Here is a 15,806-nt window from a genome sequence, read left to right as displayed (position 1 = left end):
GAGGGGAGCCCACCTGGAACGCTGCGCCGCGGGTGCGGGAGCGTCGAGTGGGCGGGGCGTCTAGGCGGCGGGTGGCGACGGCGCTCAGCCCGCCAGAAGAACGCGCGGCGGGCAGACGGCTGGGAGCCGCTCCGGTAGGGCGAGCGCGGCCGGCGGTGGGTGGGAGGAGAGGTTGGGGGAGGAAGGAAAGGGAAGAGGCGGAGCGTGGGAGCGCACAGTGTCAGGAATACAATAGTGCTCCGCGCCGCCTCAGCCGCCGCCGCCGCCCAACCGCCTGCCCAGCGCTGAGGCCTGACGGGCCGGGCGGACCAGGGCCGAGGGCGGGAGCTGAGGCGTGGGGGGCGGCCCCGGCGGGGGGCGGGGGCGAGGAGGGGATTAAGGGGCAGGTGCGAGGGAGGGAAGAGAAGAAAGCGAGCGGTTAGGGGGGCGGTTACCACTCTGACTGGACTCGCCCGGCACATTGCCGGGCCGCGGCGTGGAGCCGTGCAGGAGCCGCGAGCCAGCTGCACTAAGGTAGGCGCCGCGGAGGCCGGACGCGGCGCGGGCGAGGTTGGGGGCGTCGCGCCGGGTGGGCGGCGGGAGCGGCGGCCTCCGGGAGTGGAAGCGGGCGGCGCAGAGCGCACAGTCCCGGCCCGGCCTCGCCGCGCTCCGGGTCGCTCTGGTTCCACATCGTGGTCGCCTCCGGCGTCCCCGGCGCCTTGGGGCCGAGAGCGTGTGTGGGCTGAGGTAAAGTGCCTGGTGGCCCCTCTGCCGGCCCCGGCAGTGCCTGGTGGCCCGGGCGGGGGGCGGGGGCGGACGCGCGAGCTCGGCTGCAGCTCCCGGCTACACCGGGCAGGAATTGAGCGCCATAACTGTTGCGGCTCTTTCCTCCGGTGCCCCCTCCTGGCGCCCCCTCCTCTGTCCCTGCCCTTTGCCCGGGTTCGGGGCTGACGGGGCCAGACCCGAGGCTGGAGGACCTGCTCCGTCTGCCGCCAGGGGTCGGATGCTCCAGGGAGCGAGGGCGCGCCCTGGCTGTTTCAGCTGTTGGGGGGCGGAAAGAACCGAGTGCCTGAAGAGGGGAGGACTAGCGGTGCTGGGAGCGGCGAGGTAACCCGGGGAGCCCGGGGTGCTCACCCGGCGGGAGCGGGAGCGCGGGCGCCCAGCGGGCCGGCGAACTTTCCCTCCCGCTGGCGTCATTGTTCGAACTGCAGGTCCGTGGCCGCCGAGCGCCGGGCGGTCCCGGGGTGGGAAAATTGTGAGGGCTTTGCTAGTTTTTCGGGAAATTTTCCCACCGTTGGGCACGGCAAAGTTAACTTTTCTTCAGCTCTCGAGTTCGTTTTATTCCCTCCGCCCCAGGGGCCGTAGGTTTTTTTTTTTTTTTTTTTTTTTTTTTTTTTTTTGTTGTTGTTGTTGTTGTTTATAGCCGTCAGTCTTTTCTCCCGCTTTTCAGAGCAGAGCCAGTGGTTCGGTGGAGTCTGGCTTTAAATTGCACAGGGCAGCCTGAGTTTATTATTTGTGGGGAGGGGGTGGCGGGATCTCGAGTGAGTGGCCACAATGGTGGTATGTGGAGGCATGTTTCAAAGTTTTTATCGCTGTGCAGCCCTGGGACATATGTAGCTACTAGGGGATTTGGCAAGAAACTTGTTTGGCCGCTTCTCCGACTTTGAGTTGCAAGGAAATCCGTGGCCTCAGATGTGCGCGAGTTGTTTGTGTGTGTGTGTGTGCGTGCGCGCGCCGTGAGATGCGTTTATCTATGAAGCTTGAGGATGAGATTCCCCCCTCCCGCCGTCTGATTGTGTAAGAAGTCAAAACCGTGTTGAAGGTGATTCCAGTGGTAGCCTGGAGGGAAAGGCGACCTCATTCCCTGTGTTCAGTCTGATAAAGTGAACTGCTGCTCTCTAAACTTAGGAAGTAATGAAAAGTAATTTAGGTAAAAACTCGTTGCACAACATCTTTGCTTAGTTTAAGCAACCCAGAAACCACTTTCCCAGACCAGTTCGCCTCTTTAATACTTTCCCTGCAGCCACTTCTTGTCAATCTAGGCTGGGAGGGGGTAAGAGTAGGGCTGAGAGAGGAGTTGGTCTGAACAAAGCATTGTGCTTTTATTTAGTTTAATACTTCCAAAACATCTGTAGACAATGGGAATGTGGATTCCGGCCTCTGTACCCTTTGAGTGATGTGGTTCTCATGCTTTTGTAGCATCATGTGATTACTCTTCGGATAAGTGAAAATAGACTTTTTTCTTTTTCATTTAACCTAGGAGTATTCTACCTTCATAACATCATTTTCTCTTTCATTTAAAGTGAGCTCTGAGCTTAAATACTTAAACTGTAAAAGGATAATACCCTCTCTTCAAGGATTACCTGAGATCTCTAAGAAGTGCTTCAGTGCCCAGCGTGTATTCAACTCTCAATCGATGTTAGCCACCATCATTGCCAACTTTTCTCCAGTTGTGCTCTTCTTTACGCTTTCGTTTGCTAGAGAATAGCTTTTAACCCAATATTGTTGCCTTGCATTTTCTGTTCAGTCAGTTCTGGAATACTCAGGGGTACAAGTCTGGCTCTAGAATTCACACTTTCTCTCTCCCCTCTTCTCTGAGTCATATTGCTTGCCCTCGGCAATGCGATGTGAATCTGGTCACAAGTAGAAAAAAGTAGAAAAAGGCTTCCCACTCCTCCCTGAAGTGTTTGTGACCCACCTTCAGGCCCGTAGGAGAGATTCCCAGGAGCAAGACAGGTGATGGTGCAGGGCCGGCATCATAGCTGAGAAGTGTGGGTTGGTGAAAGTTAAAATAAAGAAGAAGGGGTGTTGAATTGTAGGTTTAGTATGGTCCTCTCCTTTAATAATGCTTGTCTTTTCCCTCTTTTGTGTTCCACCAACTATAGCAAGCATTTTTTTTTCCCTTAACCTACACAAAGCATCTTCTTTCTGCCCACAACTTTGAGGTCTGGCTGGAACTAGGCAAGTATTTTGGCGGAGGTGGGGGAGGTAGGAGGCATCAGGTGTTGGTAACGACATGGCATTATGGAGGGCTCTTACAAACCTTGATCAGAGACAGAGACAGTCCAAAAATGAAGTTGAACATTATCATGGGACATAATGCAGCAACCTCCTCATGGAGCTTACACGAAAGGAGCCGAGAAGATAGAGGTAATATGCTGTCTCACATTAAGAAAATCTCTCATTGAGGTATAATTTACTATGATCTTGACTTGCTCCACAACATAGGTGGGGAGTGTTGGGTGACACCCATCTGGCACTCTCCTAACATGGGGACACTTAAATGGCTCACAAGTTTCTGTTGTTCCAGTTACAGTGGCTGGGAAAGCTGAAGCATTCTGGTTTGCGTGGTGGGGAGGATCTAGGATGAATGGGTAGAAGTGATGAAAGAATAAATGGGTACTAGCAAGTAAGTGGTCATTACAGACCAAATAACTACCACTTTGAGTTTTCTGTTTTCTGGAATCTTTGTGACTCCCCTATGGTTATTTTTGCCTTCTTCCTGTAGGTCTTTCCATAGACAATAGCAGCAAAGCTCTTACCATCAGAACTGCCTCTGTGCTTTTCTTGGGAGAAAGTAAGGAAAAAAAGGTCCCAGGAAAAACTTGCCTGATTTCATAGCGAGGCTTGGGAAAAGGAAGGTAAGAACTTAGAAGGCAGCTGACTGAAGAAAGTAAAGGTCCTGGTGTGGGGAAATAGTACTGGGGCTTTGACCAATAGGAGACACCTATGAGCTCATCAGTACTTTACAAGCAGCAAGTAATTTAATCTTTGCCACAACCCAGGAACCATGGCTGTGCCTTGCTACCCAAGGAGCTACTTTTCCCTTGGCATTGGCTGATGGTCAAGGAAACTCGAGCCTAGAATGTGTTTTTTTTTCTTTTTGAGACAGCTGACAAGAAAATATGATACCAGCATGGCCAATACACTAGACTTTGTGTGTTGGAATCTTCTGAGACACATTCTTTTCTAGATTTTTAAAAACTTATTTTGATAATTACGAAATGTTGCAAGAATAGTACAATGAACTCACTATATTCCCATTTGTTAATAGTTTGCTCTCATTTGCTTTATCACTTGTTCTTTTTCTTTTTCCAAACCATTTGTTAGTAATCACTGAGATGTATTATTTGTTCTTTCTTTCAAACCGTTTGTTAGTAATCACTGAGAGATTGCTACTTATCAAGGGCATTCTGTCCAGAACAGTGGCTCGGGTGCAGCCTCTGGGTATAGCAGAACAGTGGTGGTGAAGCAGGGCCCCAGAGGTAGAGCAAAGTATACCTCTAGCTGTGAAGCACACATTTGTAAACTGTGTAGAATCTCTAGGACTAGATTTATAAATCATTATCAATTGTAAAAGTGGTTAAGATAAACCCCACTTTTCTCAGATTCTTGTCAAGTTTGTTCTTAACTATGCCAAACTTTTTGTTAATGAAAATTCACTCCACTGACCAACTTTGCAGCAATAATATATTCTCCAACATTTTCATTTAAGTCATTCAGCAAACATGTATTGAATACCTTCTGTTTGCTAGGGGCATAAGAGGTGAAAGATAATCATCCCCTTTACAGCCCAACTTCCAGTGGAAAGGAATTAAGTCATCTTCTCACAGTCAGGGGGAAGAGGGCTCTGCTGAAGGGGTTCACAGGGAGTGAGGGGAGCACCATCCTGGTTAAGGATCCAAGGAGTAGATCTCTGGGAGTCATTTGGGATGGATGTAACTATGAAGATATATCTTCTCTGAGGCCTACTCTTAAATGACAAGGTTCATGAAATTAGGGAAGCCTTTGGTGTTATATACCAAAATGAGGTCAGGCCAACTTGGATTCAGTCCTAGCTCTACTACTTGCTCTTGGCCAGTTACTTCTCCGTGCCTCAATTTCTTTGACAAACTATATCTCTGAGGGTAGTAGTGAGAATTAATTGATGCTCTGTAAGCATTCATTTCATCATACTCTACAAAAATGCAATATATGAGGAAATTGCATGAAAAGTAATCGGTATTAAGGTGGGATCCAAGAGGAGGTGTTTCTGTTTTTTTCAACAAATAAATATCTAATTGCAGTAAGAGCTATGATGGAGATTACCATATAAGATAATAACAATACCAGCAATGATTTCTTAAACATTTCCTGTGTGCCGAGTACAGCGCTAAGTGCTTAACTAACAGAGGATCTCTCTCTGAGGTGTGAAGGTGAAGCAAAGGTAACTTGCCCAAGCTCACACAGCAAGTATGAGGTAGAATGCCCCTGTGAGGGAGACCAACATGGTGCCCTGAGCCTTGAGAATGAGCAGGAATAAGCAAAGTATAGGTTAGAGAGAAGGGATTGCCGGGCAGGGGTAGCAGCAGGTGTTGTGAGGGCACTGGGTGGGAGAGAGATGTGGAAAGGATCCACAGAGGTTTGGCTAGGACCTGGGGAAAGAGAGAAGAGGTAGGCAGGGGAAGATTGACAGGGCCTTACGGGACCTCATTAAGGAGCTTGTATTTTATTCCAAGTACAATAGGAGGTTGCCGGGAGGTGTTTTCTCTCTCTCTCTCTCTCTCTCTCTCTCTCTCTCTCTCTCTCTCTCTGTCTCTCTGTCTTTCTCTGTGTGTGTGTGTGCGCGCGTGTGTGTGTGCGCGCGTGCACGTGCACGTGTGTTTAATTCAGAAAAGCATATAGTGAGTTCTAAACAAAAATGGTTTAAGAAAGTCATTTCCCCTTCAGTGTCCCACCTTGCGATCCAATAGAGGCAATATCTCTGGACCAAATGTGTAGGTCTTAAACAGCTTTTATTGACTACCATTAACATGGCTAAAAAGAGTTGCTATGATGCTGGAAGAAGCTGTTCCTTCAGAATGCTTCTAGAAGGAGGTTTAATTAGGCTCATATAGCTGATGCTTTTTAGGCTGCATTAAGGGAGCTCTTTCAGCTTTCACTGATCCCTGTCACATGGGGAAAAAGTAGAATTGAGAGAAAATGTAATTCCTGGAAACCTGAGTTGTTGTTCAGTGTTAGAAATGGAACTGTCGAGTATAAGACTTTGGTTTAAATATATCATGATAAAGATACTTCAGTGACTAAATGGAAATTTTTTATGTTTTTTTGTTTTTTGCATGTGTGTGCCATCTGTGATGGCAGACAGCACATTTGTTAGAATCTGGGAAGACTTAAGTATTTTTTCAATACTTATATATTTATTTATTCTCATACAGGTACTGGAAGTTCTTCTGTTTGAAACTATTTCTTATCTACAGAGTAAACTTCACAGGAGGAAAACCAGTGTTCTATTTCCCTTCCCATAAGTACTAGGCCACAAACATATTTACTTTTAAGTAGCCTGTGTCAATTAGCTTTTCGGGGGAGGGTGGTTAGCTGGTGGCTAGATGATCTGGGATAGCCTTGCTTACACATCTGGTGGTTGGCAGGCTGGTTGGTCTAGGAGCCCCTAAGCTGGGATGGTTTCTCTCCACTCCATGTGGTCTGCCCTCCAGCTGGCTAGCCTGGACTTATTAACATGGTGGTCTCAAAGTCATGAAGAGTAGCAAGTGAGAGCAAGCACCAGTGCACAAGCACTTTTCAAATGTTTGCTGTGTCACATTTGTTATTGTCCCATAAGCTAAAGTGTGGAAGTGCTTCTGTGGCCAAGTCCAGGGTCATTGTGGGAGGTGACCATTCAAAGGTGTGGATACAGGGAGATGTTAAAAAATTTGGAGTCATTACTGCAATAATTCATAATAATTAGTAATGAATGTAAGCTCTTAACTTTTGATAAGTCTTTGTTAAACACCCATTTCTGAATGTAGTGCATTCTAGAGACTAAGTAATGTGATTATGCCATTAGTAACACCTCTTCCACCAACTGTGGAATGAGTGATGGTTTTTCTAGGAAGAAGCCAAAGGGAGACAGTGTGGTTTTGGACACAGATATTCTTGTAAGTGGCTTAACTGCTTTCTGATCTTGTGTGACTATTATCAAAGTAGTCTCTAGATTTCCTCAACCTTCCATTCAAGCATTATCACGAAAACCCTAGCATGTTAGACTGTACTATGTTTTGTGGTCAAGCAAAAAGACTGTTATTTGGGAACCACTACCACCTAAGAGATGAAAGAAACATTTGCGGTCTTTCCTTGGAAGCTTTATGTGATTTATAATTTGTACCTAGGACAGGAAATCCTTATTTGAGCATTGGTAATAAGGAGAAGGGATTCTCTGTAGGTATGTTTTATTTGGTCAAGATTTAAAAATCTTCCTGTGGTTGCAGTGAAAAATCCAGCATTGTATTTTGAGGTGAGTGGCTAGGAATTACCAATCTGGGGCATCAGCCTTTGACCTTTGCTTGTGAAGATCTCAGAAGTAGCACTTTCCACATAACTGAAATAGGCTTTACAACAGCTTGTGGCCTGAAATATGTTACATGAAAATGCAACTGGACCCTAGGAAGTATGTGTGGGAAACTATACAAGGCTCATTTTGTATGTCTTAGAGACGTACATTCCTCCAGGAAATTGCCTGGTGATAGAATCTTAGCTTTTCTTCTTTTCTCCTAGGATAAAAATTAAAAATCTCTGACATTTTAGAAGTCAGTGACTTGAAAGAGCAATCAAAATTTATAAACACACACATCATTAGACCCCAAAAACACTTCCAGGAATTTATTCAACAAATATTTGCATATTAATTGGAGTATTGCTTGTAGTAGCAAAAGATTGGTAATATCCTAAGGGTCAATCAAGGATATTGAAGACGCTGATAGTTTTGGAGCATGCATGACCAAGCAGGTAGAGGGTGAAAGGGAGACTTTTCACTACATAAACTCTTATATATGCCTTTTGAATTTTAAGCAATGTTAATGTATTTTCTTATTTTAAAAGTTAAATACATTTTTTAAAGAGATGATATATAGTAATGTGAATCCTATCCAAGTTGACCTGATCAGAACTATCCCCTGTTAAAAAAAAAAAATCTAGCCAATTTCCCTCCCCAGAAATGCCTTACAATAGTGTACTTCTGAATTTTTAACTATAGTTCTGCCTTTTCCAGAATGTCACATGAGTGGAATCATACAATATGTAGCCTTTTTTGGTCTGTCTTTTAGTGGATTCATCCATATTATGCGAATGAATAGCCTGTTACTTTTCGTTGAATGGATATCCATTGTATGGATGTACCACAGTTTGTTCATTAACCTGTTGAAGGGTGACTTGGTTGTTACCAGTTTTTTGGTGGTTATGAATAGAGCTGTGGTAAACATTAGTGTACAGATCTCTGTGTGTTCATAAGTTTGCAGTTTATTGGAGTAAATACGTAGGAATGGGATTAGTGGATTTTTCTTTGACAGAAATTACCAAACTATCTTCCAAAGTGGTTCTACCACTTTATATTCTCTCCTTCCATGAAATGTGAAGTATGTATTGAGGTTCATCTTCCATGTATGGATGTCTAGTTGTCCCAGCGCCACTTGTTGAAAAGACTGTCCTTTCTCCATTGAATTACCTTTGCATACGTGTCAAAAATCAGTTGACTATGCTTCTGTGGATCTATTTCTAGGCTCTCTGTTGCATTGATGTATGTATCTATCATTTCTCCATTAACACACAGTCTTGATTACTATAGCTTTATAAGTAGTCTTGAAATCAGGTAATACGAGTACTCTGGCTTTTTAAAAAGTTTTCTCTCAGGGTATTCTTAAGTTAATTAAAAACAATTTTTTAAATAGAAATGGGGTCTCACTATATTGGCCAGGCTGGTCTCAAACTCCTGGCCTTAAGCAGTCCTCCCACCTTGGCCTCCCAAAGTGCTGGGATTACAGGCATGAGCCACTACCTCTGGCTTTTTTTGCTTTTTAAGAGACAGGGTCTTGCTCTGTCACTTAGGCTACAGTGCAGTGGCCCCATCATAGCTCAATGCAGCCTTGAACTCTCAGGCTCAAGTGATCCTCCTGCCTCAATCTCCTGAATACTGGGGCTATGGGCACGTGCCACTATGCCCAGCTATTTAAAAATATTTTTTTGTGTGGAGATAAGGGCTCGCTATGTTCCCCAGGCTGGTCTTGAACTCCTGCCTCAAGTGATCCTCCTGCTTTGGCCTCCCAAAGTGTTGGAATTATAGGTGTGAGCCACTGCACCTGACCTGGCTTTTTTCTACTTTTTCAGAATTGTAGTGATAAGAGAGGACATCCTTAACTTGTTCCAATCTTGGAAAGCAGCATTCCATCTCTCATCATCAAGTATGATGTTAGTTGTGGGACTTTTTTTTTTTTTTTTTTTAAATATACTCTGTTGTGCAGAAAAGAGTTAACATAGCAGGCCTGAGGCTGCTGTCTTTAGAAGGCCAACATGCACGATTGGCCCTTAGCTGGTGTTTGGGAAACTGGCTTTTCAAGTGTTTAAACAGAAAAGATTATATTCTACAACTTCATTTATTTCTTTTCCAATGTTCTTCATTTCTTTATGGTAATCCAGTTTCCTACCTTGATCAGTTTTCTGCCTGAAGAATTCCCTTTAGCCTGTCTTTTGAGGGCAGATCTGCTGGCAGTAAATTCTCCGTTTTTGGTTGTCTGAGAATGTTTTTATTTTCCTTCACTTTTGAAAGGACACTTTTGCGGGTTGACAGTTTTTTTCCTCTTTCAACATAGTACTCCACCATTGCCTTGCTTACATGGTTTCTGACGAGAAGGCTGCTGTAATTCTTTTTTTTTTTTAATGCCTTAAGTTCTGGGATACATGTGCAGAACGTGCAGGTCTGCCACATAGGTATACGTGTGCCATGGTGGCCGGCTGCACCCATCAACCCATCACCCACATTAGGGACCTCTTCCAATGCTATCCCTCTCCCAGTCTCCCATGCCCCGACAGGCCCTGGTGTGTGATGCTCCTCTCCCTGCATCCATGTGTTCCCAGTGTTCAACTCCCACCTGTGAGTGAGAACATGCGGTGTTTGACTCTCTGTTCCCACATTAGTTTGAGGCTGCTGTAATTCTTATCCTTGTTCCTCCATAGTTAATGTCTTTTTTCCTCTGACTACTTTGAAGATATTCTTTTTGTCTTTGGTTTTCCACAGCTTGAATATGATATGCCTAAATGTGGCTTTTAAAATCTTTTCATATTTATACTGCTTTCTGTTCTCTAATCAATGGTTTGTTGTTTGCCACTAATTTTGGAAAGTTCTCAACCATTATTTCTTCAAATAATTCTTCTATCCTGTTCTTGTTTTTCTCTTTCTGGGATTCCAGTTATAAGTGTGTTATACTGTTTGTTATTGCCCCACAGTTCTTGAATGCTCTTCAGTATTTTCACTCATTTGTCTCTTTCTAATTTTTGTTGACTGACCAATAAGCTTGATATTCAGGCTCACTGATTCTTTCCTTCACTGTGTCAAGTCTACTATTGAGCCCACTGTTTTACTGTGTGTGTTTTTTTTAATTTCTAGCATTTCCCTTTGATTCATTCTTTTTTGTTTGTTTGTTTAGTTGACATGTCCATCACCTTCAACATTTATCATTTCTTTGTAGTGCTAACATTTCCAATCATCTTTTCTAAGCAAACTTGAAATATACAATACATTGTTATTAGCCATAATCATACTATTATGTAATAGAGCACTAGAACTTACTGTTCCTGTCTAACTGACCAACCTCTTCCCATCTTTCCTCTGCCCTCCCCATCCTCTGGTAACCGCTATTTTATTCTCTACTTCTATGAGATCAACGTTTTTGTATTCTACATGAAAGTAAGATCATGTGGTATTTGTCTTTCTGCACCTAGCTTATTTCACTTATCACAGTGTCTTCCAGATTCATCCATGCCACTGCAAATGACAGGATTTTATTCTCTTTTTATAGTTTCTATCTCTTTGCTGAAATTACCTGTCTGGTCTTGCATATTGTCTACTTTTTACATTAGAGTCTTTAAGATATTAATCATAGTTCTTTTAAATTTTATTTCTGATAGTCTCAACATCTGCATTGATTGAGTCTGGATTTAATGATTCTTTTGTCACTTGGAGTGTTTTCTTACCTTTTGTTATGCCTCCTAACTATGCTGAAAGCTGAACATGGGCAGGAGACACTTAGGTAAATACTTGATATGTTTGGAGAAGAACATGTTTATGGGGATTTGTGTTAATCTGGTCAGGAGCTGGCTTGTGTTTTCTTGTTTTTGTGTTTTTGTTTTTGAGACAGGGTCTCGCTCTGTCACCCAGGCCGGAGTGCAGTGGTATGACCACAGCTCGCTGCAGCCTCGACCTCCTGGGCTCAAGTGATCCTCCCATCTCAGCCTCCCAAGTAGCTGGGACTATAGGTGTGCTACACCATGTCCAGCTGATGTTTAATATCTTTTGTAGAGATGGAGTTTCACCATGTTGCCCAGACTAGGTCTCAAACTCCTGGGTTCAAGTGATCTGTCTGCCTTGACCTCCCAAAGTGCTGGGATTACAGGTGTGAGCCACCATGCCCAGCAAGAGTTGACCTGTTTGATGTTGGTTTTGTTTTGTTTTGCTATGGGTATAGAGATTGACTGACTTTCTTTCTTTTTCTTTCCTTCTTTCTTTCCTTCCTTCCTTCCTTCCTTCCTTCCTTCCTTCCTTCCTTCCCTCCCTCCCTCCCTTCCTTTCCTTTCTTTTCTTTCCTTCCTTTCCTTCCTTTCCTCTTTTTTGAGACAGGGTCTTGCTCTGTCACCCAACCTGGAGTACAGTGACACAATCATGGCTCACTGCAGCCTCAACCTCTCAACCTTCTGGGCTCAAGCAATCCTCCAACCTCAGCCTCCTGAGTATCTGGGACCACAGGTGCATGCTGCCATGCCCAGCCAATTTTTAAATGTTTTTTGTAGAGATGAGGTTTCCCTATGTTGCCTAGTCTGCTCTTGAATTTGTAGGTTCAAGCAGTCCTCCTGCCTTGGCCTCCCAAAGTGCTGAGATTACAGGCATGAGCTACTGTGCTCAATCAGGCACCAGAGATTTCTGAATTCTCTAGTGATACATTCATTTTGACTCTTGTTTCGCTTTGGGTTTTTACTTTGTGCTGCTTCCCAAGAGCTATCTTTAACAGTTCTCCCAGTTGTATTCTATTGTTATTAACCATGGAGCTGGTTTGCCAAGTGGTAGTTGGTGGCGGAGGAGTGAGTTCTCTGATGATTTGATTAAACCTTACTTAGACAGGTAGGTACTGGAACCTGGGTCTTGAGTGTGTCCTTGGCAAGATTTCCTTTTCCTCCTTCTGGACTGGAGCTTTTATTTTTCCCATGTTCCTTTACCCTAGCTACAGTGGGTATCCGCCAGTGTTCTCCAATCATGGGTTTCAAGTCCTTCCCCCTGAAGACTTAAGAGTTTTTGTTCTGTATTGCAGTTTGATACAAGGTTGCTAGCTGTGCAACCTTGAGTGATAAAGGGTACTGTTTTCTTCAGCCAGCCAGCCAGCACCATGGTGGGAGCTTTCTCTGAGATTTTTCCCTTATCTTCCCTGTGAGAGCCTGGTGGAATTCCTGTAGGAGAAGCTTGTAAGAGTGTAGGAACCTCTTACAGGCTCCACACTCTCATGCCTGCTCATACTCCAGTAATTTGTCAGAACTTCTAGTTTGGTCTTCCTACAAGTTTGTATGCTCGGATCCTGTATCTTCCTGTGGGTATGTGTGTTTCCATGTATTAGGATTGTGGGATAGTGGTTTGTTCTAGGACCTCAATTCTGTCATATGTTGAAGAAAACTGGTTGCTTTTCAGTTTGTCTAGCATTTTTCTTGTTGTGAGAGTGGAGATGATAACTTCCCAGTACTTTGTATGCCCAAGCTGAAACCTGAAAGTTGTAAACTATATAAATGTCTAATGCAGTGCATGGCACATAGAAACTTAGTACAGGTTAGTTTTCCTTTATTTTTATTTTTCTTACTGTCTTGAATTTTATGGTTTTATGGCTAGGGAGCCAGAATAATTGATTCTAGTTTGGTTTCTATTTTAAGCTTAAAATACCTCTACACAACTTACGTTATATGTTTGTCTTGCTCACTTAATTCAATGTATGCCTTTATAGTTTTTGAATATGTCATTAGCACTCAGTAATTTGCATCACTCAAAATTAGAGCATAATTTTGTCTATTTAGGTTATAGATTTTGTTAGTGACCATGTTTTTGTCATTTTTGTTCTCCATATTGCCAGGTGCTGTTCGCTTCAGCAGACATTTGTTGAGTGCTCACTGTGCTATGAGTGAGGCACTAGGTATTGAGTAGAATACAAACCTGACTTGGTAAGTGGAATAACCAAGGGGTCCCCAAGGGCAGTGGAAACCCCATGGAGGGAAGGATATTACAACTTGCAAAATATCTCCATTTCAATCTAGAAGGATTTTTTATTCTTTTAAGAATTTTATTTTTATACTAATGATACATGAGTGCATCCTAGCAAAAACTGAAAAATCGTAGAAGGAGCCATGGTTGTTCTTGATATTCTCATCCTATCAACGTTCTTGACATTCTCCTTCCCAGGGTTAATTTTGATTACTGTTTCTGTTTGTACAAATTGTTATATGCCATCTAATAATTTAGTAAAATACTTTTATTTTTAAGGGAATAAGCTCTCAAATTTAACTTTTAAGGAATGCTTAGAAAGAGATGACTGTTATTCAGTGGGGATGTATGGCCTGATAATGGTTCTTTGTTTCACCTTATAGTATAGCTATCTTAATTTTTAAATCCTATCATTAGTGGTTAGTGGAAGTGTTGTAGTAAATGGGAAACACAGAAATTAGTACTGACCAAAAAAATGACCTATTGACTTTTTTTTTTTTTTTTTTTTTGAGAGTCAGGGTCTCACTCCATCACCCAGGCTGGAGTGCACTGGCACTATCATAGCTAACTGCAGCCTCAAACTCCTGAGCTCAAGTGTTCCTCCCACCTCAGCCTACTGAGTAGCTAGGACTACAGGTGTGCACCATTATGCCAAGCTAATTTTTAAAGTTTTTTTTAAGAGATGGGACCTTACTGTGTTGCCCAGGCTGGGTTTTGAACTCCTGGGCTCAAGCAGTCCTCCTGCCTCAGCCTCCCAAAGTGCTGGGATTATAGGCCTGAGCCACTGCACCTGGCCTATTGACTTAAAAAAAATGGTACAGTAGGATGGACTTTTTTGGGGTTATGTATGGTTCTGTGGATTTTTTTTAAGACAAAGTGTCACTTTGTTGTCCAAGGTGGAGTGTGACAGTTGTGGCTCACTGTAGCCTTGAACTCCTGGGCTCAAGAAATCCTCCTACCTCAGCCTCCTGAATAGCTAGGTCTACAGGCATACATCACCACACCCAGCTAATTTTTTAGTTTTTTTGTAGAGACGAGGTCTCATTGTGTTGCCTAGGCTGGTCTCGAACTCCTGGGCTCTAGTGATCCTCCCACGTTGACCTCCCAAAGTGCTGGGATTACAAGCATGAGCCACCATGCCTGACCCGGTTCTGTGGATTTTTAACACATATATAGATCAATTCAGCCACCACCACAATCCACCACAATCAAGGTGCAGAACAGTTCCATTGCCCCAAAAAATTCCTTTGTGCTGACTCTTTAATCATACTCTTTCCACCCTAACCTCTGGTAGCCAGTAATCTGTGTTCTGTCGCTACAGTTTTGTCATTTTGAGAATATCACATAAATGGAGTCAAACTGTATGTAATCTTTTGAGTCTTGTTTTTCTCTTTCAGGGTAATGCTTTTGAGATTCATTCAAGTTGTGTATATCAATGGTTTGTTCCTTTTTATTGCTGAGTGGTATTCCATTGTCCAAATATACCACAGCTTGTTTAATCATTCACCAATGGAGGGCATTTGAGTCGTTTCCAGTTTTTGGTGATTGAGTATAGCTGTTATAAAAATTCATATACATGTGTTTGTGTGCATATAAGGTTGCATTTCTCTAGGGTAAATACCTGGGAGTAAGATTGTGAGAATTATACTACCATTCATGGTAAAACTAGTTAGCTAGAGTTTGAATGCTAGAATGGATAGAGTAGCAGAGACCCAAGTTTGAATCCAGCTTTTTCTTTTTGCTAGCTGTGCAGCTTTGAGTGAGTTTAACCTCTTTGTGTCTCATTTCCTCATTTGTAAAATGAAGTTAACCACTGGTACTGTTGTGTGGAATAAATGACATATTAAGGACAAAATGCTGAGCAATGTATGACATATTAAATATTATCTCATGTTTAATAGAACCTTTTTTGGGAGAAACATTCATCTTTGATGAATTAAAGTGGAGAAATTAAGTAATCTATAAGTGTGGTGTGTTTGGTAGGCAAGCCTTCAAAATATGCTGTCTGTGGGGAAAATTTTAGAAGTCCTCAGTGATGAAAAGGTTTAGGAACATAGATGTATGAGAGTCTTGTATAATGTCCAAAGGTTGGACCGGATGCCCAATTTTGGTGGTTTGACTTGCCCTCTCAACATTGAAGAATCATATTCACCAAAAATTGAGTACATTGCTATATTGCATGTAGGAAGCTGCAAAAAGTAGCTCAGAATCAGTGAACACTTACTGAATGCTTGCTGTATTATATACTAAGTCCCAACCTAGGCACTCTTCAATTGTATAAACCTGAGTACCTCCCCACAAAACAGGTACTTTGTATAATCACTAAACTTTATTATTATACTTTTTTTTTTTTTTAAAAAAAAAGCTAACTGTTGAGGATGCTGACAAGGCCTGATTTCTTGGAGTTTCCATGATATTAGCCATCTGTGATTTCTCAAATTTTATTTTAAAACACATCTTTTTACAGTAAATCCCTCTTTTTTTTTTCTTTGAGACAGAGTCTCACTCTGTGGCCCATGCTGGAGTGCAGTGGCACGATCTTGGCTCGCCTCTGCCTCCCAGGCTC

The 15,806-nt window shown here is 43.1% G+C and overlaps 1 protein-coding gene across 2 annotated transcripts in view; it reads left to right on the top strand.

The window, feature by feature from the left end:
* The first annotated feature begins 214 nt into the window (after positions 1-214).
* The window catches only part of JADE3 (jade family PHD finger 3), a 166,490-nt gene continuing 150,898 nt past the window's right edge, over positions 215-15,806 (top strand). The window contains exons 1-2 of one of the 2 annotated variants that reach the window (XM_064364388.1): positions 400-513; positions 13,113-13,200. The gene's annotated coding sequence lies outside the window, so the exon portion shown is untranslated. Of the gene's footprint in view, positions 514-13,112; positions 13,201-15,806 lie in introns of both variants that reach the window. The other variant, XM_064364386.1, reaches the window with a different exon arrangement.

Source organism: Aotus nancymaae, unplaced genomic scaffold (assembly GCF_030222135.1).
Source record: "Aotus nancymaae isolate 86718 unplaced genomic scaffold, 86718_ANA_hifiasm-v0.15.2.pri h1tg000058l, whole genome shotgun sequence".
NCBI classification, from domain to species: Eukaryota; Metazoa; Chordata; class Mammalia; order Primates; family Aotidae; genus Aotus; species Aotus nancymaae.
The sequence above is the reverse complement of the archived record's forward strand: the minus strand, read 5'-3'. Positions and strand labels throughout refer to the sequence as shown.